This window comes from Lynx rufus, unplaced genomic scaffold, assembly GCF_022079265.1.
Source record: "Lynx rufus isolate CCGP_SWC_20201006 ecotype Redwood Valley unplaced genomic scaffold, mLynRuf1.p SCAF_7, whole genome shotgun sequence".
Lineage (NCBI taxonomy): Eukaryota > Metazoa > Chordata > Mammalia > Carnivora > Felidae > Lynx > Lynx rufus.
Genome location: NW_025814889.1, coordinates 80,027,991 through 80,053,684, shown reverse-complemented (window position 1 = coordinate 80,053,684; position 25,694 = coordinate 80,027,991). Strand labels below are relative to the sequence as shown.

At 43.6% G+C, this 25,694-nt stretch overlaps 1 protein-coding gene across 3 annotated transcripts in view; it reads right to left on the bottom strand.

The window, feature by feature from the left end:
• Positions 1-25,694, bottom strand: part of LOC124502548 (cationic amino acid transporter 3-like) — a 112,006-nt gene that overhangs the window by 62,502 nt on the left and 23,810 nt on the right. The window contains exon 2 of one of the 3 annotated variants that reach the window (XR_006959926.1): positions 23,375-23,448. The exons of the other annotated variants lie outside the window; for them this stretch is intronic. The gene's annotated coding sequence lies outside the window, so the exon portion shown is untranslated. The remainder of the gene's footprint in view (positions 1-23,374; positions 23,449-25,694) is intronic. 3 annotated transcript variants of the gene reach the window in all.

Sequence of the window (25,694 nt, the reverse complement as noted above, 5' to 3'; positions counted from 1 at the left end):
AGGGGCTGGGGGCAACGGGGGAATGGGGAGTTGCTGTTTAATAGGCACAGAGTTTCAATTTGGGAAAATGAAGACATTCTGGAGATGGATGGTAGTGATGGTTGTACAACAATGTGAATGTACTTAGTGCCACTGAACTGCACACCTAAAAATGTTTAAAATGGTCAGTTTTATGTTATGTACATCATACCAAAATAAAAAATCATAGTGGATGGGGCGCCTGGGTGGCTCAGTCCATTAAGTGTCTGACTCTTGATTTTGGCTCAGGTCATAGTCTCGAGGTTCATGGGTTTGAGCCCCACGTCACACTCTGCGCTGAGAGCACGGAGCCTGCTTGGGATTCTCTCTCCCTCTCTTTCTGCCCCTCCCCCCTCTAAAAATAAATAAACTTTTTTGAAAAATCATAGTGGAGGCAGGGGCCATAAGAAGTTGGTGCTATAATCTAAATATGCCTAAGATCCAGGCTCCCTCTAGGCTGAGGAGATGCTGAAAAATGGGCCTCCTGAAGTCAAAATAAAATCTGGAACCACCTCTCAGCCCCAAACTCCCACCTCCATTTCACTGTTCCACCATAAGATAGGTCACTTATGTTCTTGAGGATTTGAAAGAAACAACCACATTACAAATGGTTTTCTGTTGTGACTCTGAGCTAGACCTACTCGGCTTGAGTCACCGGGCACTGCTCTGTGGGTGCCATGTGTGCATCTCCTTGCCCAGCAGCCAGCAGAAGCAGGCTTATGAAGAGGAAAGGTGAGCTCTGCAAATGCCCAAGCTTGGAGTCCCAGGGAACACACAGCTGTTTTCTGGTTTCATAAGGGACTTGGGGAGAAAAGGGATAAGCTGAACTGGTGGAGAATGAAAATAAACTGAAAAGAACCCACCAACCATCAAAATTGGAAACATTCCCAAGAAGAAAATAGCGGTGTCTGCCCTAAGAAGCCAGAGAAGCAAAGAAACCGCTCTGCCTCAAGTCAGAGACATGGGAGACGCAGACCAACAAGAGTGGAAAAAACCCAAAAGTGCCACTTAGGTTAGCAAAGGTACCACACAACAAAATGCCAGCACAATGTGCAAACGTTTCTATCAGGCACAGGCTGTGAGGTACGCTGGCCTGAAAATACAGGATGAGCCTCAAGTCAGACAATAGGAAGAAATTCCTGACAGGATTATTGGGGGGTGGGGGACAGAGAAGGGAGTTTGGAAAACCAAAAACATTTTTTTGGGTCAGTCTGGAGGTAGACAGAGGAGAAAGGAAACTCTAGAGAAGTCAGGTAGTTGCCCTGAAGCCAGTTAGGCTGACCCATCCAGTGTGGAAGCATCAGAATGATCCCCCACTGCACCCTATCCATAAGGGTGAGCCCCCGTCAGCAAGGGCTCCACCGAGCTGGGAAGAGTCTGGCTTCCCACCCTAGGATTCAGGGAAGTTCTCTGCCCCTAAGCAGCTTCTGTCCCTGCTCTCTGCCTCCACCCTCTGTAGGTAATGGGGTGAATCCAGCAGCTGCTCTTAAGTCATTAATAGGAGCAGAGCTTGATGATATTTTCTGACTCAGGGCAGCCTCGTCAGACCCTTAATTTCTTTTTGGAAATCCATCATCTGGGATCAAGCGTCATACCACTCTCCCATGTAATCCTCGGGCTCCTCCCCAGTCATCATAGCGATCCCCTGTCTCCAACGATAACGCAAAGGAATTGCACTGTGATGGGGAGGATTTCTTCTGTTATTTATGTCCTCATATGTAGGTGGTTAAGGCCTCCTTTCTGAAGTCTGCCCTCAATCCCTAGTACTACATTGAAAAGCATTTGTTCTCTTCAAGGCAAAAAAATTTTTTTAATTTTATTTTTTGTTTTTTTAAATTTACATCCAAATTAGTTAGCATATAGTGAAACAATGATTTCAGGAGTAGATTCCTTAATGCCCCTTACCCATTTAGCCCATCCCCCCTCCCACAACCCCTCCAACAACCCTCAGTTTGTTCTCCATATTTATGAGTCTCTTCTGTTTTGTCCCCCTCCCTGTTTTTATATTCTTTTTGTTTCCCTTCCCTTATGTTCATCTGTTTTGTCTTTTAAAGTCTTCATATGAGTGAAGTCATATGATTTTTGTCTTTCTCTGGGACACGGATCTTATTGGCATCAGAGGTCAAAGAATTTCCATTTGCAAATAATGAGTAAGTAGAAAAGAGACTAAAGGTTGACGCAACTCATAATTATTTAAAATTATCTTTTGAGCTGTACTATTTGTAGGAGGAAAAGACTGTCCTCTATTTCCACTGAGAAGAGGGAATCACAATCTAACATTCACAAAGTTTTTAGAGAACTTTTACACCCATTATTTCAACCAACCTTCACAAACATCCCATATGGGGCTGGGAAAAGTAGGCATCAGTATTATGATGCCCATTTTAATTAAAAAGTGTGGGTGAGTAAGGGTGCCTGGGTGGCTCAGTAGGTTGAGTGTCCAACTCTTGATTTTGGCTCAGGTCATGATCCCAGGGTCATGGGATCAAGCCCCACACTGGGCTCCAGTCTGAGCATGAAGCCTGCTTAAGATCTCTCTCTCTCTCTCTCTCTCTCTCTCTCTCTCTCTCTCTCTCTCTCCTCTCTCCTCTCTCCTCTCTCCTCTCTTTCTGTCCCTAAAAATAAAATAAATCTTTGAAAAAAAAAGTATAGGTGAGTAAATGGAAGCCCAGGAAATGATCTTACCTGCAGGACAAACTAAGGCCAGACATTGAGAAGAACTTACCATCTGTAGGAATTGTGAAACTTTGGAATGCACTACTAAGGGATGTGAGTCAATCTAACTTGTCACAGCTGAAAGAGGACTCTGGAAAAAGGCCAAGGGGCTTCGCTTGTCACATTATATCAAAATTGAGTGAGTTCTTTGTGCTTTCTCAAATTGCTTAGAGCCTGTGTACCCTCAGAACCAACAAGGGGACCTGGCACATAATAGGTACTCGGTAAATGTTTGATGAAGGAAGGGGAAAGAGCGAGGGAAAAGGAGCGTAAACAGGGCTAAGGACATTGTAGGGACATGAGCAGAGGTTGACAGGAAACTAGGGAAAGGAGACAAAAGCTAAGGGGACATAGGAAAAGGTGCAGGAACTACTGGTGGAGAAGAAATAGGCATTGGGGGGCATAGAAGCAAAAGACCTAGGGGCCACCATGATACTAGTGGAACCAGAATGTGGCAGGGTCACAGGAAAAAAAGAAGGTGGGGGGAAATATCTGCACAAGGGGCATTCCTTTATAGCCTCACAGTTGGTGCCTACTGTTGGAGGAGGTACCTTCTCAGGGACCCTGTAAGTTAGGTGCCAAAAATATGATGACTAAGAAAAACTGAGCACAGGACAGACAAGCAGGAGACAGATATTTTTTCAGCAAACATCCCCGTAGCAAATCTCTGAGAATGGAAGAGCCAGCCTTGGCAGCTGCCTTACTCTGAAGTCACTAGACAAGTCAGGCAGGTGGAAGGAATTTGGGGAGCACACAGAGTCTACTGTGCCTAAGACATGATCTCATTATGCTGGGGACCTGGGCACCCACTTAAATTCAGAGCTGATTATGAAGGGGTATAACTGGAGCAAAAGTCAGGGTACTCTGGGACAGGAAGTGAGTTTGAATCCTTAGTATGCTGGGTATATCTTTTGGTAAGTCACTCAAGTTCTCTGGTCCTCACAGAGAGGGTGAACAATTCTATAGCCAGGAGTTTTACAATATCCAGGCCTTACACATGTGACACTTGAGCTGTTGCAGCTACAGCTTCTTCACTGGCCTTTCTTACCCACCCACCATCATCAACCTCTTCTCCCATGATTCAATGCCCAGTGCCTAACAGCAGTCAGACTGTGTTGAGGGTTCTTGAAGAGACTCAGAAAAAGGTTCCTACTGCCACGAAGGCAATTTCAGGAGGGATCATTGGACTATGAGTACCCAAACTTAGTCTCTGGTTTCAGAGGAGAGGTCCAGCTGGCTACAATCAGACCAGATGGCACTACTTGAAGGACTCCCTGAAACCCCAGACCACTCCACTGGCAAGAAGGGTCTCTGGATTCTGCTGCTTCCTGCCATCCACAGACTTTTTAAATATAACTAGAGATATAGGGAGATAACTCAATTAATCTTGGAACTAGAGACTCTACCCCCACCAAAAAACCCTACTCTCACCAACCTCCCCAGCCCTAGATCTTGATTCTTTTGGGGAGGTGAAAAAGTAGCATTCTCCCTTATAGCTTTTCCTGACCTACTGCAGAAATCAGGAGAATAGAAATGAAGATTTTGGCCATCACCATGGAAACAGGCAGTCTCTCTGTCTCCTCCTTACACACACACTCCCCCTAGCACCTCCTTCCCTCCCACCTTTATGTCCCATCAGTTCATAAGATTTCTTTGTGGCCAATACACCAATTCATCTGAAACAAAGAACAGAAAAATCACTGGTTTGCAGGGGAAAGGCTGACCTCTGGCTTTCTAACCTCTCACCTGAGCTGAGGTTCCCTCCCAGATCATCATTCCTCTTCTGCTCTCTTACCACACCTCTGAGCCCTCCTCCCTATTCTCACACAGTTGTCCCCATCTAGAACTCCCTGTTCTATTGGTCCCCAAATACAGATCCTTTAACTTCATAAGCCCCCCAGCGCAGACCCACTCACCCTCAGACTGCCATTCTCTGAGGCCATGTGCCTTCACCCCCATCTAGGCCCTTTTTTCATACCACCCCCATTTTACTACCCCCATTTTCATGTTCCAGAGCCTCCATTCTTAATATCCTCCAATTCAGATTCCTCATCACGTATCCTTCCCCCAGATTCTCAAGCACTCTGTAATAAAGAGTTCTTAGAAAATATCAATATTTCCCATTATCCATTCCCCTTTTGCCTCACGGTCCTATTTCAACCTCCAAACTGGATGTTTGAACAGCGGGTTCCCTTGAGAGAAGAGGGAGAGAAGAGAAATCTCTCAGTGCTCCCTTCTCCTAACCTTGGTTCTGCCCTGGTCCAGCCCTGGCCCCCAATGGGGGCTGTGAGACTTAATTAGCCTTCCCAGATTACCCTGAGATTTTTGAGAGAAGATCCAAAGACTATACTGAGCTGGGAGGAATTTTATCGGCGTCTTTTATGGCTTTGTTTGTTCTTCAATTTCTTCAGCTCGGACTCTTTATCCGAGTCTCTTCAGTCATAAAACAACCTCAAAAGGACAAGCTGAAACCAAACTGCATAGAACCACCTTGATGCCTGCCCTCAGCCCCACCCTGTGATTGGGAAGGGGCACCTAGATCCCCACTGCTGTCCCCCAACCTTCCTACCCACCCACCATGTACCCATCCCCAAACATAGTATCTCACTGCCCGCCCCCATCTGGGAAAATGGAAGCAGAAGATGACTCAGGGGGTCAGGGAGGATCAAGGCTTGTTTAGAGCTTTGAGATCTCTGGATGAAAAGTAAAAAGGGTGGGGAATTGTGAAAAAGTAAACTGAAGCGTCTGGGGCTCAGGAGCAAATCACTGTCCACCCCACCCACCCACTTCCCAGACTGAGGTTTTTAGTCTTTCATAAATGGGTGCAAGACAGGTTTGCATCGAAGCATGAGCACTTTAAGCTAACCTAAACAGAACTGCCCAAGTATTTACTTCTTCTCTAGGGAGTTGAAAATTGGGAAGACAGACATATTTATTTAGGATAGACTCTGTTTCAGCCAGATGAGCTAAAAATTTTCCATGAAAATCCAGCCTATTATTGTCCTGGTCAAGATCCAGAATTCAGTGGAGAAGAGAACTCTTACAGAGGGCTGAGCATAGGGTCTTTTATGTTTCCAGAGAGTTATTTAACCTCACCTCCCAAGAACAAGACAAGTAAAGAGCTGGTGACAACACCGGAAGACATTAGAGGTGGTCCTATAATATACTCTCTCCTTTGTGATGACACCTCCAACTTTCTACTTTTCCCTCTAGACACCTATTTTTTTTTCAATTATCTCATCCATCTATTTTCACAGCTTCAATGATTATTTCTATATGGGTGAATTCTGAATCTGTCCTTCCAAACCTGACCCCATTCTCTCTAGCCTTCCACTTCCAATGTATGATGAATTTTCCTGGTGGTGGGGAGGTTCTACCAGCAATTTAATCTAAAACAGAATTCATATTCCAAAACCAGCCTCTTCTTCTAACTTCTTCTTTTTCTGTTAGAATCACCACTATTCTACTAATCGCCAAAGCTGAGAACCTCCAGCTTCATCTTTGACTCCTCTTTCTTCTTCCCTCTTCTCCCATCTTACACACCCTCCCCACCACTAGCCCATCAAAGTCCCTCAATGACCAGGTCTGTCCATCATGCTTTCACAATGCTGGTACCTCCACCCTTTCATGTCTATTCCCACGCCATTGGCCTAGTTTAGTCTTATAGTGCCTCTCATCTAGACTTCATTAGCATACTAACTGGTCTCTCTGCCTCTGTCTCTTCTCCAAGCTATCTTCCCACTGCCTCAAGAATAATCTCATTTAAACCACTTTGCATGTCATTTCATTGGCTCCACTACACCCTACCATTCAATTCGTATCTCTTAAAAGATCCTCACATGAATGTTCTGTGCTAGATAAATGGGTCATTCATTCCTTCCACAAATATGCATTTAACATTCAGCCACTATATCTTTGGTGTGTTGAGAAAGCAAATGTGAATATATATCATCCTTGACCTTAAGAAGCTCAGAGAAGGCTCTATTTACTATCCCCAGAATATATCTCTGGCTTTCCTGCTTCCATAACTTTGTGCCATTCCATTCATGCAGAAAGTTCTGTCTAGTCTTAAATTTTGTCTTTAAAATCCTACCACTTCCATGCAGCCTTCCCTAGCCATCCCATCATGATTTCCCCTCTTTTTTCAGAATTCTAGTAGCACTTAATTGTCTGTATCACTCACTAGTCATTGTCTTACTGCCTTGATGTATAGTTTGCCAATGCTATACTTAAATATACACTATAAGTTTTATATATTGCTTATATACACTATATATGATATACATATAATCACCCCAAATGACTTCAAGCACCAAAGGGTAGGGACTCTGGCTTTCTCTTTTTTTAATGTTTATTTTATTTTTGAGAGAGAGAGACAGAGCGTGAGCTGGGGAGGGGCAAAGAGAGAGGGAGACACAGGATCCAAAGCAGGCTCCAGGCTCTGAGCTGTCAGCACAGAGCCTGATGCGGGGCTCGAACCCACGAACCATGAGATCATGATCTGAGCCAAAGTCAGACACTTAACCTACTGAGCCACCCAGGCACCCTGGGACTCTGCCTTTCTTATTGTCACCCCAAGGCATTTAGTACAGTGCCTTAAGCACATGATTGTGCATATAATATGACTGGAGACACCATATTGGGCAACCGAAGAAACAGACTTCCAGGATGAAAATGCAGTGTAGAGTTATGGAAAAAACAACGGTTCTCAACCCAGAAGAAGTGAGTTTGCTTTCTAGCTCCACCAGTTATTAGAGACCTTAAATTCTGAGCCTACTGTGCCAGGTTTTATGAGGATTTAACTTCATGAGAAAACATATGGAAAGAGTAGATCAGTGCCTACCACCTACAAATAAATGCTCAGTAAATATTTGTTTCCTTTATTTATTTCAGTTTGGTTGTGGTAAGAAAGCAGGTTGGATGGAATAACCTCTCTGGACCTTCCAGCTTCAGCCTGTGCAGGTCTCAGGAAGCTAACAGAGAGAGAAGCACTACCTTATTCAATCACTGCTGGCTTTCTCTCCATCTTTATTGTTAAAATCCTCAGTATTCAGCCTATGTTTTATAATTACATATGCCAACCCCTATTTTCTAGGAAGCTTCCCACTCTACTTTTACTTGGGATTCCCCAAGCTATAAAATTAATCCCAGAACTCCAAGTCTGGAGAATTTATTTTCTCCATCTTACCATTTCCTAGACCTGACATCATCTATTAATCTTTTCTGAAAATGCTTAGGCCTTCTAGGGTATTAGGTCACAGGGTCTTAACTTCCCTTCAAGGAGTCCAATCTCCTCATCAACCTCAACCCCCACCTCTCCCAGAATCTCACAGATACTGTCAAAAATCTTAAGACACTGACCTGAGTAATAAAGTGGCCATAGAAGGCTCAGGAAAGTCTAGCACCTCCCCATGCAACTGAAATAAATCAAGGGTCATCCATCCAGAAGGAGGGGCTATGACTAAAACATTCCTTCCATTTTTCTTTAGATTCAAGTGAGGATCAAAATACAAACAAACAAACAAACAAAACACAAAAGGATAAAACCCAGGGGTCCCGGCCCAGTAGAGGCAGAGGCATCCTCTCCCATCACTGCTACCTTGAGCAGCCATGGCAGGTCTCCACTGGGGCCAGGAGAGCTCCTCTAATGGGGAGAAGGGGAAAGGGAGGGATGAGTCAGCAGGAGCTGGAAACAGAGGGTTTTGTTCAAGAGGAAGATGTCTATGATGCAAGCTCTGGGGAAACAATGTGTTCCCTGTATCTTCACCCCCTCCCGTCCACCTCCTCTCCCCACGCCCCAGACAGGTCATTGACCAGGTCTTTGGTCAGAATCAGGACAACAGGAGACGCTTCCTAAGAGCCTCTGGCTAAGGTCTAACCATTCCACACTCATCAACCATGACTTTCACCATCATCCTGATCTTTCCTTTTCTCATGGGCTGGAGGTAGCTCATAATCCTCGCTCATTTTAAATTATTATTTCTCAGGGCGCCTGGGTGGCTCAGTCGGTTGAGCGTCCAACCTCGGCTCAGGTCGTGATCTCGCGGTCTGTGAGTTCAAGCCCCGCATTGGGCTCTGTGCTGACAGCTCAGAGCCTGGAGCTTGCTTGGGATTCTGTGTCTCCCTCTCTCTCTGTCCCTCCCCCGCTCATGCTCTGTCTCTGTCTCTGTCAAAAATAAATGAACATTTTTTAAAAATTATAAATTACTATTTCTCAGCTTAAGCTTTAGAGCTTAAGCTTCAGGCTGCAATTCCACAATGCCTTCTTTGCTTTAAGCAAAGCAAACCTGTTTCTATTCTTTCTGCCTCCCAACCTTCACACTGACTTCTGCATAGCACATCCTTTTCTCTTTTTTACCTAAATCTATCCCTTCCTTTCTTTCAAGTCCTGCTCAGTGTCCTCCTCCTCCAGGAAGGCTTCCTTAAGTAAGCCAAATGTCCAATTCCAAGCTCTCTTTTACACTATGTACAGTTAGTATCTGGTACTCCGTTTGCAATTTCATGTGTATGTATCTGTCAGACTTGAACTTGTATAGCCTGATGCTCCTCCTCCCCCTCAATAAGTTTGAGAGTTTTATGTTTGGAATCAAGCATAAAAAGAACCCAAGTTACAGAGTTATAAAAACCAGAATGGACAACCTGGGGAGGGAGGAGGCAGGCAGTGATGGGTGGAAGATCATGAAGGTGGGAATATGGGATGTAGAATTGATGTAGGAGACAACCCGACATAAGAGCACAATCATTAAGCTTTTCTCCATCATCTGTCTACACTTACTTCTGGGCTGAGTTATACAGAAAGAAATGATATAGATAGGCTTCCTGCACGTTCAAGTTTCATAATATAGTCACCATGATATAATAAATAAAGGATAGAGGAACTCAAAAAAATCAAAAAGGAAAAATCAGAAGGTTGAAATATGAAATAATAATAATATCCCACAGAAATTAGAAGTAAGTGTAATTGCGAATAGAGACCAAGATGTATACAAAATGAGAGGGAAGGACAGGGTTTGAGAAAGGGAGTGGGGCAGGGATATAACATGAGGTTGGGGTCAGGGGCCCAAGTCCAGCCATTGTGAGCCCAAGGAAGTCACCAGCTCTCCTCTAATCCAAGAAGACATCCTTGAAATGAAGGAAATTTTGGAATGGTTTGAAGGATAGGAAAGGGATGGTTTGCTAAAGAGCACAGACCCTGTTTGAGAAAAGGTGAAACGTAAACAAGTAGAAGAGGATTGTAGCATATAAGCCTGAGTGGGAGGCAAGTTGGGGGCAGTGTTCTGTTCCCATCTCAATCCTACACTGGTCAGCACTATAATCCCAGGTCCCCATAGCACCCTGGAACAGAGCACTGTTCCCAGCAAGATTGGCCTGCTGTGAATGAGTTCCACCCCTTAGTACCCCTTCTCTTCCCTTGTGGAGTGCAAAACTTCAAATCCTGAAATAAATCTGTTCACCAATAGCGTTTACAACTGTGGCATACTTCACAATTTTCAAAGCACTCTCATAAGTCTCTTCTCATTTGAGACCCCCACTCACTACTGAATTTCTATCCTACCCTCTGTGCATAATAGTTAGACCCTGTATCACAAAATAGACACAGTGCTCCTAGTTCCTATTTCATATGTCTGGCACATAGCTGGTGCTCAATAAACACCAAAGAATAAAGGGTCGATAACTGATCAAATGTTTTAATTTCAACAGAACGGGGTGAAATTTGATATCAGAAATGACTTCCTACCTCTGTGGATGGGAAAATAGTAAAAGCCAAAAATATTCATGGGCACAGAATTGTTCCACAGATAATCAGGCCAACACAGACCTCTCAAATGTCTTTTCCTCCATCCCTCACTTCTAAGAAAGAAGGAAGGTGACACTTGGTATCTCCCCAGTATGTGCCAGTAGTAGGCATGTTTATAAGTATAGTATTTCATTTATGCAAGCCATATTCCAACCCAGCCCTTCCAGAAAAGTGCTTATACTTTTTCCTTTAATATCTTGCAGAGAAGGTAACTTCACACATTTTACATGGGGTCTTCCTATTTCCATTATTAAGGTTTTCCTTTTGACTAAAGGCAGTACTTTATGGTGCAATTTAAACTCATTTCCATTTAAAGTTTCTCTCTTATAATCCCTACCTTATCCTTCTCCCTCTCTTATCCCCGCATCCCTACATATACCCTGCATATACTTTATTTTCTTCTCTTCTCGGTTCCTTGCTCCCTATTTCCACCCCAAAGGCAAACAACCCTCCCTAAACCAGTAAAAGGTAGATGGGAAGGAAGGAGAGGACACTGGGCTAAGATGGAAGCCTTGAGCCTAGAGAGACTAACGAGGGCGGGAGGAGAGAACCACCCGCCCTCCGTCAAGGTGGCTTTGCCTGCAGTTTTTATTATGCATCGATTTTCTTATCCATCTTCTTTAGAGCCTCTTAGATCTTCAGGCTGCGGCTGTTTCTCCAAATTGTCATTCACTCCAAGCTCTCTAGCTCCTTGCAGCAGCTAAGAGGGGGTGGGGGAGAGGGCTGCGGGGGGGGGGGGGGTTGGTGAGGGAGAAGGCAACCAAGAGAGGTGAATGAGGGTTGCTAAGTAACCGTTGCCAAGGAGCCAGTACCAAGGAGCATCCCAAGCTGCCTGCTTATTCCAACCTCCCCCCTTCTTCATCCTCCCCTCACTTAAGTTCTCTCAGGTCTATAAAGCAGCTTGATTCTGTCACCTTCACCAGCTGCAGAGCTATTTCCTCAGCTGTTCAGGTGGAGGGCTGCAGATTCCAGTGACTGAGAATCTCCCATTCCCAGCCCAGGGCTGGTCATCATGGGCACTCATGTGTGGTTCAGAGGACACAGTTAAAAACAAATTATTAAAATGTTTTAATTTCATTAACAAAAAGAAAAATCTCATCTGCTTAGGCAGGTTATTTGTCATGGTCTGAGTTCAGAGGGTGGACCTGGTGGCCAGGTGTAGAGCCAAACTGTGTCCAGCTCCCTGAGAGGATCCGAACCCCTCAGGGAAGCTCCATCATTTGATCCGAAATTTTGCAAATTTGTAGAACAGAAGATATGTCCTATTCCTACATCAGGATCATTTCCAAACTAAAATGATATTTTAATTGTTCAAAATTCAGAAGATTTGCTGATTAGGATTATTCATGACTGTGCACTCAGTTGAGGCAGATAGACCAGATAGCACTACATAATATTTTATAACAAATTTACCTTATTAATTCCATTTGACTCAAATAAATAGGAGTTTACATCCCTGCAGAGGGAGTAGAAGATGTATACAGCAGAAAAAAACTAAAGGGGTAAACAGGGAGAGTATCACTGAGGAAAGCCAGTCTACAATTCAAATTCTGCCACAAATAATCCAGAAGGCAGATAATCATTCTTCTGCCAAAACTCACAGGTAACCTCAGAGTCACCATCCCTCTGAGGCTAGTTCAGGGGAACTTGGGCATTACCGTGGGCTCTCGTAAGTATCCCCATGGCTAAATCGACTAAGGGCATTCTCTTCACTAGACCCACAGGTCCTATCATATGCCAGATATTGTTCTCAGGATGGCCAAAAGCATCCCCTGTCTTTGGTCAGAAGGGTCTCTCAGTTGTCCTCCTGTCATTACTGAGGAAAACGTATTCCACAGTCTCCTTCAGAATCTGCCAGTTTTCTACTCCCAAGAGTAAATACATCTTAAATTTTCCTGATGCTGCTTTCAGGCTGATCAGCAACACTAAGGATAGGAAGTCTTTTTATCTAAAGATTTCCAGGGGTGCCTGGGTGACTCTGTGGGTTAAGCATCCCACTCTTGATTTTGTCTTGGGTCATGATCTCATGGTTTGTGAGTTCGAGCCCCGTGTCAGGCTCTATGTTGACAGGGCAGAGCCTGCTTGGGATTCTCTCTCTTCCTTTCTGTATGCCCCTCCCCTTTCCCTCTCTCTTTCCCTCAAAATAAATAAATAAAATTTTTTTAAAAAATTTAAAGATTTCCAAAATACAGTTGTACAGTATAGCGCCGTGGTGGGTAAAAGCAAGGCTTTAAAGTCAGATCGACATAATTTCTTGAGCAAAGAACTTCACCTCTCTAAGCTTCCATTTCTCATCTATAAAATGAAAATAATATCACCTATTTTGTAGAATTCTTGTAGAATTACAGAAGGTGGGATATTATTTAATATTTGTATATATTGTGAAATGATACGTACAGTGTCTTAACATAAGTGCTCAATAAATAGTTGCTGCCATTATTACTATCATCCCTATTATGATGATTCTGGTCTACTCAAAATTAGGCAATGGATAAATCAAAATAGGGAACAACTCATCAAAAAACCCGAAGTTTATGTGGCCACCCAACTTTCAAACCTGAGCTAATTACCAATGAAGTGAAGCCAGAAGGCTGAATACACATATCTAAGGAACCATATGGGCCAAAGAGGGTAACCTCCATTGAAGCTGGGATCAAGCTGCAATTGAGGCCATAACCTTGGCCCATACTATCTTCTTAAGGATCCCCAATTACCTTATAAGCCCACAAAACAAAAGTCTGAATTAAGAAACTGAGAAGAACGAATGGATAAAGGAATATGTTCTATAGGACCAAAGGGAACCTTTGCTTTGATCCCTTAATCTAACCAACTTTATTTAAGTCTCTGTCACTTGCACCTCAGCCCCATCTACTAGGGAAGATGGGTGAGAAGGCACCTGCCCCAAAGGCCACACAAGTCAGCGCTTATCAGCTTCTTCTTGATGTCTGATCACCATGCCTCTTACTGTGCCCAAAGCCCACTCCCTCACAGATGCAGTCCTTAAAACTTACCTTCCCATCTCTTCAAAGTTGGAATCATAGATTAAGAAAGTTGAGAGGGAAAGAGAAGTGGAAAGGAGAGAAAAAGAAGGCACAAATAACTGACTAGTAAATACAGCAGAGTTACCAGGATAGGAGGTGAGGAGGGAGACATTGCAGGGGGAGAATCAAAAGACTGAAGAAGCAAGAGTAGCAGGAATAAAATGTATAGAACATTATCCCCAACTCTACTCGGTGGTTATAGAAAGAAACAGGCCTGGTGAGGAGGGAAAGAGGAAGAAGGGAGAGGAATGGAGAGGAAGGCAGACAGCTTTTCTGTAGGAAAACAACATGAGTTTAGGTCTAAGGGGAAATTTCCCAATACACATACTGCTTCGGTGTTGCAGAGCCTTATTCTGGAAAGGACTTGGGACTTAAAGCTGTTTCCTAGAAGAGATGGGTCATAGGAGTATCTGCTGAAGGGAAACTTGACAAGATATACTCACATGATGTGGAATGGAGGACCAAGGAAGTTATTAGCAATCTATTTTCAATCAGTTGGATTGTGGTAGAAAAGGGTTAATGGAGACTGTGATTCAGGCTGAAGCCTCCCCTTCTCTCCTATCCCCTAATCCAATGGACCCAGAAAAGATAATTGGACCTTTTCCTTCCTCTATCTGCCATCCCCTTGTCCTCTATCTTTTGAACAAAGCTCCTTGAGAAAATATGTCCATATTCACCCGCATTAATGTCGGCTCTGGCACCAGAATCTGCCCTGGCCTGCCCTGAGCTACATGCCCTATCCTGTCTGCCTCAGAAGGGAGCCAATAATGCTGCTGCCCACTGAGGGAGAGACTCCAGAAAGGACCTTCAGCTAGAAACTAGAGTATTAGTACAGCTTACAGATTATGAACTCTGCCCCGTATATAAATCTGGGCACCTTGGGTTCAGGAATCAGCTTCCCCATTCCCCTGCCTCCATGTATATTCTGGCCTCACTCTTCCTTTTCCTCTTCAAGCAATGTTCATTCTATCCTACCCCATTTCCCTGCACCCATAGCATGAAGTCCCTTGCCAGATGTAAAATCCACTTCAGCTCATCTCTGGTGCTGGCCTTAGTGCAAATGTTAGAAGATATACCTCCTGCTTCAGGCACAGAAAGCCCAGCTTGGACAAGGACTTGGCTGTTTGACTTCAAGGGCTATGTGGGTACCACAATTTCAAAGTGCCTGTCCATCTCCGATGTTCAGAAGTGTGTCTTGTGTATGCCCTGAGCAACTCAAACGAGGTATAATTCTTCCTCTTCCGACAAGTATCTCTTCAAACAAAGCAATGTGAGTCGAGTCCTCTAGGCACAATTCTGGACTATGGAGCAGAGAGGTAGGGTTCCTCTTGAAGCAGAAAGAAGTACAGCCTTTACCCTTGTGCAGGATACCACTTGCAGAGAAGCTGGGGTGGGTGAAGGCTGAAGAGAGGTTAGGGCTACAATTTCAATGAGAGAAACTTCTGGTAATCTCAGTAAGACATTCTCAACAGTCTGAGGTGTCCCTCAGCATGACCAAGGAGGTCAGGATCTTTGTGAGGAGGAAACTATTACTCTTGAGCCAGCAACCAAAATGTGTTATCCCAACAGGAGACAGGGCTCAGGAAAGGGTTAGTGGGTATAAAAGCTCCAGGCACCAGTCTCCTATTCTTCTTACCCACTCCCAAGCCTTTCTTAATGTGATCACTCCTCTACAAGAGGCAGAAACTAATGCTACCAACTTGTGCCATGAGAAGGGGAGCAGAAAAGTAGTCAAAGGAGATCCTGGTAATTAAAGAACTACCTGAGCCTGCCGGGAGATTGGCAGACTCTGTGCTCCTCACAGCCTTGGTTGTCTTCAACTTTGGAGCATGGATCCAAGAATGACCATGGCAGGTCTCAAAAGTCACTCAGGGGATATCTTCCCACTCCCCAAAAGCCGAAAGCCCTGACCAGCTCCCCCATGAAGTACAGAGCCCAGAACCCACTGACACTGAGACGGGAGGTAAAAGGGAGTCTCTGTGACAGCAATTTGCCTCTCTGTGTACTTCTGTCTCCATCTCTTCCCCAGCTTCTCACATCCTGGGGCATTATTTCAGAGGCCTGTACCTTGATCTGTCTCCAAGTCTCTAATAAGATCAAAGCTTCTAACACCTGTTTTGCTTGCCGACTCTTAGGCTAGAGAAGAGGGGGCAGGGTCCATCCCGAGGCAAGGGGAGGGCCTTGACTTCCCCACTTCCCAAGGCAGAGGGGAGGCTGGGAAGTTGGACCAAAGAAACTAAACCTAAGGTTGGGTTGACAAAAACGCCCCCTGGTGGGAAGGCTGCTATTCTTATTCTGTTATTGATTTTATTATTACTTCTCTTCAGGTTACAAATTGAATTAACTCATAATAATAGTAGGATATATATATTACAGCGACCACAAAGGTCTTCCTCCTAACCTCCATGCCTAAAGAAAATTCCCTGTTATTCTTTATCACAAGATCCTGTTTATTTCCTTTGAGTGTTTAACACAATCTGTAATTATTTGAACATTTGTTTTCTTGCTTATTGTCTATTTCCCACTAGGAAAACTCTATATTTGAATGAGAGAAAGGATTAATGATGAATAAATCAACTATATGGAAATAAATCTACTGGTAGGGTAAAAATTTCCTAATAATATGATCTATATCTGAAAGTATCATGTCCATTTATTAACAATAATACCCTTAATCAATACTCATAATGCCCCTATTCTACATCTCTACCCATAGCCTCTTTCCCTACAACTGTATGCCATGCACAAAAGTTATTTAACAATTCTTTAGCTCTGTGTTAAGCACTACAGAGAGAATATAAAAATGTACAGAGTACAGTCTCCCCATTCTAGTAGCTTACAGTTGAGTAAGGGAGAAAGGGAAGACACACGGTAACTACCACTGAAGACAGTGTGCAGAAAGACTGACACAAAGACTGGAGGAGGTCAAGGGAAATAAATTGCTTCTGATGCAGATTATCCAGGAAGGCTTGGGCAGGAGGTAACATTTAAACTGGACTATGATGGGGGCGCCTGGGTGGCTCAGTCAGTTGAGCGTCTGACTTCGGCTCAGGTCACTGTCTTGCAGTTCATGAGTTCAAGCCCACGTTGGGCTCTGTGCTAACAAACAGCTCAGAGCCTGGAGCCTGCTTCAGATTCTGTATCTCTCTCTCTCTCTCTCTCTCTCTCTCTCCCTCCCTCCCCTGCTCATGCTCTTTCTGTCTCTCAAAAATAAATAAATGTTAAAAAAAATTTTTTTAAATAAACCAGACTATGATGGGGGCACCTGGGTGGCTCAGTCAGTTGAGTATCTGACTTTGGCTCAGGTCATTATCTCATGGTTCATGGGTTTGAGCCCTGCATCAGGCTCTGTGCTGATGGCTCAAAGTCTGGAGCCTACCTCAGAGTCTGTGTCTCTCTCTCTGTCCCACCTCCATTCATGCTCTGTCTTTCTCCAAAAACAAATAAATACATTTTTTAAAAAGTTTAAACTGGACCATGATGATTATGTAGGATTCAGTAGTCAGAGATTGGGAGGATGGAATTCCAAGGAAAAGACACAGCTACTGGGAAGGATTTCTTGACTTTGGGCATCATTTGATATTGAATTCTGTTTATCATTAGAGAGTGAAATGCAAGGCCCAGCAAAACTCAAGATAAAACTGCAGAAGCCAGAGGCTTTGAACAGAAAAGATAGGAGCCAGGACCTGGGCCCCACCTTGGGTTCCATTTATCCCCACTTGTCTTGCATCTGATCTTATTTAAGGGGTATATGGTTCAAATGGGACAGGGTACCCATTATGCCTCCATCTATATGTCTCTCATCTCCTCTCTCCCCCCACTGAGTTCTTTATTAACAATGAAATGATTTCTTAATCTCATTACCGAGAAGAGCACAAAGCACAGAAAAGCATATGCTACACAAATTAAGTTAGGTAATTTGCATACCTGGAGAAAGAGAGAAACCCCCTCCTCTTCCTTCTATCTCCATAGTCAATTTTCCTCGATCTTCTGACACTCTACGTCAATAAATATCTATATTTCCTCCTTCTCTGGACAAGAGATGCTGTTAAATGTCAAATGTAAAGTAAAGTTTGTCATAAAAATCCCTCATAAAAAAATCTCCCAACTACCGGCATTGGAAGCTGGAGGAGGGGAGTTCCTGTGCTGTGTTTGCCTTTGAACCATGTGTCCTGCCTCCTGCTTCCAGGAGCTTTGCTTCAAGTTTTCTAAAGAAGTAAACAGAGGGGCGCCTGGGTGGCTAGCTGGTTGAGCGTCCAACTTCGGCTCAGGTCATGATCTCACGGTCTGTGGGTTCGAGCCCCGCATCGGGCTCTGTGCTGACAGCTCAGAGCCTGGAGCCTGCTTTCCGATCCTGTGTCTCCCTCTGTCTCTGCCCCTCCCCCACTCCCACTTTGTCTCACTCCGTCTCTCAAAAATAAATAAAAAATGTAAAAAATAAAAAAAAAGAAGTAAACAGAGACGTTCAACTCCTCTTACCATTGCTGCTTCTGTCAAAGCTCATTGCTTTCTATGAAATTAGTTTCACAAATGACCAGTTTCTCACAATCTCAACCCTGGATTCCTTAATTATATAATTTTTAGTTCTCTTTTTTCTGGGATGGCTCAAATAGAGAGTCCTACTTGGAAGCAAAGAAGTAAATGAAATGACTCCTCTTAGTACCTCCCATGAGGGGGTTCTAGGAGAGGGGAGGTGGTTACGTGGGTGGTGTACATACAAGGGCGGCTGTGTATTGGGCTAGAAAGTAAAAGACAGGAGGGGATTGCCTTGCGGCTGCTGTTTCTCTTTCTCTACAAACCTCCTCTGATTATAGCAGATTTATAGGGGCCCCAAAGCAGCCCAGCATCTTAGCCATAAACTTCCCAGAAAGAAAACTCATTGAGGTTCCCTTGAGAGGTGATGAAAATAAATATCAGGGTTTGGTACAAACACATCAACCAGGGCCAGGGGTGGAAGGCAGCCAGTTCCTTATAGCTGGTTTAACTCCTTCAGGATTTGTACACACACACACCTCATACCCAAAAAGTCTAACAAATATGTTCATGTTTATAGACCTACTGAGATAAACGTACCCCACTCCTTGGTGCATATTTCCACTCAAATTCAAACATTTATGTCCATATAGTAGGCACATACACATGACTTTCAATGAGTTGCTTTATGAACATAATATACGCAGCCTCTCCCCCTTCCCAAGCTCCTGACTTCAGGGTGGGGCACGGTGAAGGTGAATGAGAGAATGTCTGAGTAGAAGCTTGCATGTGTCACTAAGTGTGTCTCTGACTACATGCCACAAAACAAATAGAAATTGTGTTTTCATTATTCACTATTTGGAATTATCCGCTGTCTTTCAATTACCTCTATGCCATCAAGTTTCAATGGCCATCTATCCCTTACTAAGCCGCTATTCCATGCAGACTACAGCTTAGGGGTTAGCAGCAAAAGCTTTGCTCAAACTTGGTACAAATCCTAGCTTTACAACTCACTTTGCACAAATACCTTAACCTCTCTGAGCCTTAGATTCAACTTTTGTAAAATGAGGATAACAATACTCACCTCACTGAACTTCTGTACTAAATAGGTGATGATGGAAAGTGTTTGGAACAAAGTATAGGACAAAGTATTCGCATATGATAGCTATATTTTCATCATCACTCTATGGGCATTGGAGATAGAAAGAAGTATTATGCTAAGCGAAATAAGTCAGAGAAAGACAAATATATGATTTCACTCATATGTGGAATTTAAGAAACACAACAGATGAACATAGGGGAAAGGAAGGAGAAATAAAATAAAAACAGAGAGGGAGGCAAATCATAAGAGATTCTTAAATACAGAGAACAAACTGAGGGTTGCTGGAAGGGAGGTTGGGAGGGGTGGGCTAAATGGGAGATGGGCATTAAGGAAGGCACTTGTTGGGATGAGCACTGGGTAGTATATGTAAGTGATGAATCACTGGGTTCTACTCCTGAAACTGATACTACACTGTATGTTAACTAACTTGAATTTAAATAAATATATTTTTTAATTTTTTTAACGTTTATTTATTATTGAGAGACAGAGAGACACAGAGCATGAGCAGGGGAGGGGTAGAGACAGGGGGAGACACAGAATCTGAAGCAGGCTCCAGGCTCTGAGCTGTCAGCACAGAGCCCGACGCAGGGCTCGAACCCACAAACTGCGAGAACATGCCCTGAATTGAAGTTGGTCACCCAACCAACTGAGCATCCCAGGTGCCCCAAAATAAGTAATTTTTTTAAAAAGAAGTTATACATAAAAGAGTTGCTCTTTTTCCTTATGAGTTTTTAAAATCTCATCAATGAAACAAGATAAGTACCTGGAGAATGGAAAGACATAGAAACCTAAAACTCTCATTCAAGCTCTAAAATGCAATTTATTCTCTTAAATCCAAGCCCTGTTTTAAAATTTTTAGCAGATTTCAATGTTCTAATAAGATTGCTTTTTTCTTCCGTCATTCATCATTCCCATGCCTCACTGTCTTACATACTCCACACATCCACCTCAGCCTCTCATTTAAGGCATTGACTGGAGAATTCTGGGGATAAAAAAGATAATGAGAGTTCATTCTGTGCATTTCCCCCATTCTGGGCAAGAGACCATCTGAAGCATTCCAAACCCAAGTGAGACAGCCATACACATGGCCAGAGACTGCACCTTCCCATCTCCCCTGGTCACCCTTTAATCTCAGAAAATTCTTCCTTATGTTCAATCTCAATCTGTTTTCTTTCAACATTGGCCTCTCCTTATGACTCATCTGATTGGGGGTGAGGTACACAAACCCTCAAAAGCTTAAGAAAATTCTCCAACATCCACATGATAACATTGTTCTATTGCTTATCACCCTAGGTCTCTGAAATTTTAGGTCCCATGTATTTTGCTATTAACCCATTAAAAATCATCAAAAGATCCCTCTAAAAGCATTAATTTGGTCCCTACCAGGGTGTAACCCCTTATCCAGTCATCCAGTCTCTCCTTAAACTTTTGAAAGATGAAAATAAATATCTTTGAGACATGAAAATATCATGATAATATCTTAACTGCCAGGACAGTTAAGAACTCCTATTTCAGTCCCTCCAACCCCCATAGTCTCTTCAATTAGTATCACCAAATTATCACTCATTTGACTAAGGGACAGTACAACCCTGAGGCGGAGCATGACTAATATGACCTCCCCAGTCCCTTCCAGTCCATCATATGAAGTAGGGGAAACAAAATTGGCAGCAGTCATGACCCACGCAATGCTTGCCCCAGGGGAGCCCCTGAGGACCAGGCAGACTCCAGCGTGGGCATGGCAAGGTATTTTCCCAAAGTGGGCAGAGTGCCAAACCCTGGCATAGTGACTGGCGTGGGAGGCCTGGAGACAGAAGAGGAGCCAGGGCCCACACTTCTCCCTCTTCCCCAAACTCAATTTCCCCAGCCTAGGCCCCTCCTCTTAGACTCCCAATTCCAAAATTTTCAGGCCTTCTAGAGTGCTCATGTGAGGACAGACATGTATTATCGATCATTTAAGGCCAGTGCTTCTCAAGCCAAAAAGAGCATACAAATCACCTGGGAGCTTATTGAAAATGCAGATTCGGATTCATGAGGTCTGGGTCGGATTCATGAGGTCTAAGATTCTGCATTTTTAACAAGCTCTCAGGTGGCACTCATGTTGGTGGTCCATGGACCATACTTTGAAGAGCAAGGATCTAGATAGATGACTGTAGTAGTTTCTACAACTGTCTCCCAGGAAGAGTCTATCTATCTATATCCTGTCTATCCTCCAGATTGCAATAAGAATCATATCTCATCTTCCTGATTCAGAAATCTCACTCCATGGCACAAATACAAAATACAAACCTGGCTCATAAATTCCCTTCAAATGTGAAAAAACACATCCCTCACAAGACTTATTCTTTCATGACTCTTAAAGGTCCGTGTAGCCTAGAATTACTGTCCCATTTCTTTTCCAGCTCACCTATCCTTCTTTTATTTCCCAAATTTCTCCATAGGCATCCTCCTCCAGGAAGTTTCTCTTGGCCAATACCTCTTTCTCAGTTTCTACTCATACCTTCCCTTCCAAAGTCATGATGTCTCAATTCTTAACCAGTTCCTAATTCCTCTTATTTCAGTCCAATTTTTCTCCCCATGCAGTATAAATTCTCTCTCCCCAAAGAATCTTAGATGATCTCACAAGGTTTTTTCAGCAGTCTCTCAAAAAGCGTCTAAAGGAGTTGGTAAGTATATGGTAATTCTCCCTCCAGCAGGTTTCTCTGGAGTCAACTGCTCCCTGTTGCAAATATGAGAAATTCCACAAGTAAGATAGTAGCTTCCTATCCCCCTCTCTCAGGGCAGGCCCCATACATAAATAGAAAGACACTGGTCCTTCTATGCCAAAACATAGAACTCTGACTGCTTCAAGAAAGATGTCTGTTGTGCCCACGCTGGAGACAGTCTAGACTTCAGGGATTCTGTGGAGTCAGGTAGAATGGGTTGGGTCTTCTATCAATTTCACTACTTCCTGCTCCTCCCCAAATCCCATGGGAATAGATGGAGAGGGACCAGAGGAGGTAGGTTCAGGCATTCTCCTGCCCCAGGGCTGTATTTTCCCTGTTGCTCTTTGAATGAACAACACTGTTCTTTCTGCTAGGTCTAGAGGAAGGAGAGAACCTCCCCTCTTGCCCTGAGCAAGATTCCACTGTGATGGAACAGACAGGATAGGATAGTCACCAGAACTCAGGCATAGCCAAACAAAGGCAAAAGTAGAAGTGCCTGGGTACAGTTCTAGACGCTGGGTTCTAAATGGAGAGAAATGCCATTTGTCAAGGAGACTGTCCTAGGAGATAGTTTTAAAGGAGTTTTAAAGGAGTAGCACAGTGCTAGCATGAGAAGAGGGAGAATTTTCTACACCAAAGACACATGTAAGGCTTAATTCAATTTAACATAAATTGATTAAATGTTCATTATGTGCCTGGCCCCCAGCTGGATGCTCTGGGGGAGTGAACAAGATACACTCCTTACCTATGACCTACAATCTAGTAGAAAAAATAAAGACACACAGATAACCGTAGTATTTTATTTTTTTATTTCAGCTTTAGTGAGGAAGTATAACTGACATATAAAATTGTAAAGCTATGTAAAGTGGACATTGTGGTGATTTGATATACACATACATCATGAAATGATTCACTATGATTTCCCCACTGTGAAAGACTTAACAATGGTATTTTAATCTAAATGTTTCATTAAATGAAGGTAAATGTTAAAAGGGCACCTTCGTTCCCCTCACTTCATCTTTACATGTGGAAGGGCTTCAGCAGGAGCTTTGGTTTTTAAAGTGTGGTCCCTGGACCAGCAGTGTCAGCATCACCTGGAACCTGTTACAAGCTTGTTTTCACAAGCCCTTCAGGTGAGGTGACAGACACTCACTGAAGTTTGAGAACCACTGAGCAGAGTACTATTCCTGGCCTCTCTCCACACCCCCTCTCTCACTGTACCTGATTAGTGAGCTGAAGAGACAGCACTGAGCATGCCCAGCTCAGCCTCTTCCAGTTATTTGTTGGTTTTCTTTTTTTATCCAGGGCTGACCTGCCCACAGGACACATGCATTCAACCTGCTCATACATGAGAAAAATCTAATAAAAGCAGGCTCTCTACTGTGATGGATGGCCAGGGGTGCTCAGTACTACTCGTGATGAGTAAGTCTGTCTAAAGTTGACGGTTTAACCACCTGTCTCTGTATCTTGATTATCGATTGGTTCCAAACATAGGAGGGGGGACATGGGGTGTTATTTACTGTACCTCTATTGCTCCAACAGTGGGTCATCGTGAAAAGTGGGCAGGATACAGGTTTAGATTTCGTGCAGTAGACAGACCTAGTTGAGAGAATAACAGGACAGAAAAAAACAGAGGAAATCCTTGAATTTTTTAACTAAGTGGAACTTTAGAAATGTCCTGTTCTGGGGACCTGGGTGGCTCAGTCGGTTAAGCATCTGACTTGGGCTCAGGTCATGATCTCATGGTCCGTGAGTTGCAACCCCACGTCAGGCTCTGTGCTGACAGCTCAGAGCCTGCAGCCTATTTCGGATTCTGTGTCTCCTTCTCTCTCTGCTCCTCCCCTGCTCGATCTCTGTCTCTCTTTCTCTCTCTCTCTCTCAAAAATAAAATAAAAACATTAAAAAAATTTTTTAAAGAAATGATCAGTTGTGACCTCTTGTGTTACAGATAAATAAGCAGAGTGTTGAAGGAACTGAGTGGCTTGCTCGAGGCCACATTGCTAGTTAGTGGTGGAAACAAGACAAAACCCAGGACACCTGGCTCTCAACTATGCACTTTCTGAACAAGTGGACCAAAGCAGACAATAGTAGAGAAACTTTAAAATCCAGGGATACAGATATTAGCAAGTAGAAAAAACCAACCCCAGGGATTTTCAGCATGGGTGGTGGATTCAAAGCCAAAGTGCTTTGTGCTCAGAGGAAGGCTCTGACTCCAATCCACCTGTGCATGGCCTGTTGCCCTCTCAGACAGCCAAGCCTCTGCTTCATTTTCCTGTACGTTTCCTGGTGTTACCCTCTCTGCTACAATCTCTCCCTGCTGCCCACTTATGGCAAAATCCTATCTGTCCCTAAAGAGAGCCAACTCAAATGCCATTCCTCAACAAAGTCTTCTCTGATTTCACCGATCAACCCTCACCACTGTGCCAGCCACAAATGATCAACCTCCACTCCAAATTTCCAAGACCCTTTATTTGTATATTACTAATGACAACACTTGCAGCTATGCTTTACCCCTTGTAATAGAATATAAGCTCCTGGGGCACCTGGGTGGCTCAGTCAGTTAAGCATCTGACTCTTGATTTTGGCAGGTCACGATCTCACAGTTCATGAGATCAAGCCCCACATCGGGCTCTGTGCTGATAGTGCAGAACCTACTTGGGATTCTCTCTCTCCCTCTCTCTCTGCCCCTCCCCTATGCGCTCTCTCTCTCTCTCTCTCTCTCTCTCTCAAAATAAATAAATAAACATTTTAAAAAAACACAGAAAAAAAAACCCACAGAATATAAGCTCCTTAAGGGAAGGGACCATATTTCAGTTATATATATTTTTTGTCTCTTTCTAGTTTACTTTTTTAGTGAAGTATAATTAACATACAGTTTCAGGAGTACAATATAATGATTCAACAATTCTATACATTTCTCAGTGCTCATCAAGATAAGTACACTCTTAATTCCCTTTATCTCTTTCACCCTTTCTCCCACACACCTCCCCTTTTGTAACCACCAAGTTTGTTCCTTGTATTTAAGAATCTAGGGGGATTTTTTGTTTGTCTTTTTGTTTATTCATTTCTTCTATTTCTTAAATTCCACATCTGAGTTAAATCATATGGCATTTGTTTTTCTCTGCCTGACTTATTTTGCATACTCGAGGGGCTCCTGGGTGGTTCAGTCGGTTGAGCATCCGACTTGATTTTGGCTCAGTTTATGATCCCAGGGTCATGGGATTGAGCCCCTGTCAGGCTCCACACTGAGCATGGAGACTGCTTAAGATTCTCTCTCTCGGGGCGCCTGGGTGGCTCAGTCGGTTAAGCGGCCGACTTCAGCTCAGGTCACGATCTCGCGGTCCGTGAGTTCGAGCCCCGCGTCGGGCTCTGGGCTGATGGCTCAGAGCCTGGAGCCTGCTTCCGATTCTGTGTCTCCCTCTCTCTCTGCCCCTCCCCCGTTCATGCTCTGTCTCTCTCTGTCTCAAAAATAAATAAAACGTTAAAAAAATTTTTTTTATAAAAAAAAAAAAAGATTCTCTCTCTCTCTTTCCCTCTGCCTCTCTCCCCCGCTCATGCACTCTAACAATAATAATAATAATAATAATAAGCTCTAGCTCCATCCACGTCATTGCAAATGGCAAGATTTCATTCTCTTTTATGGATGAGTAGTATCCCATTGTGTGTGTGTGTGTGTGTGTGTGTGACAACTTTATTCTTTCATCTATCAATGGATGGGTTGTTTCCATATCCAGGCTATTGTCAATAGCACTGCAATAAAAATAGGGGTGCATGTATCTTTTCAAATTAGTGAAAGTGAAAAGCTTTTGCATAGCAAAGGAAACCATCAACAAAACAAAAAGGCA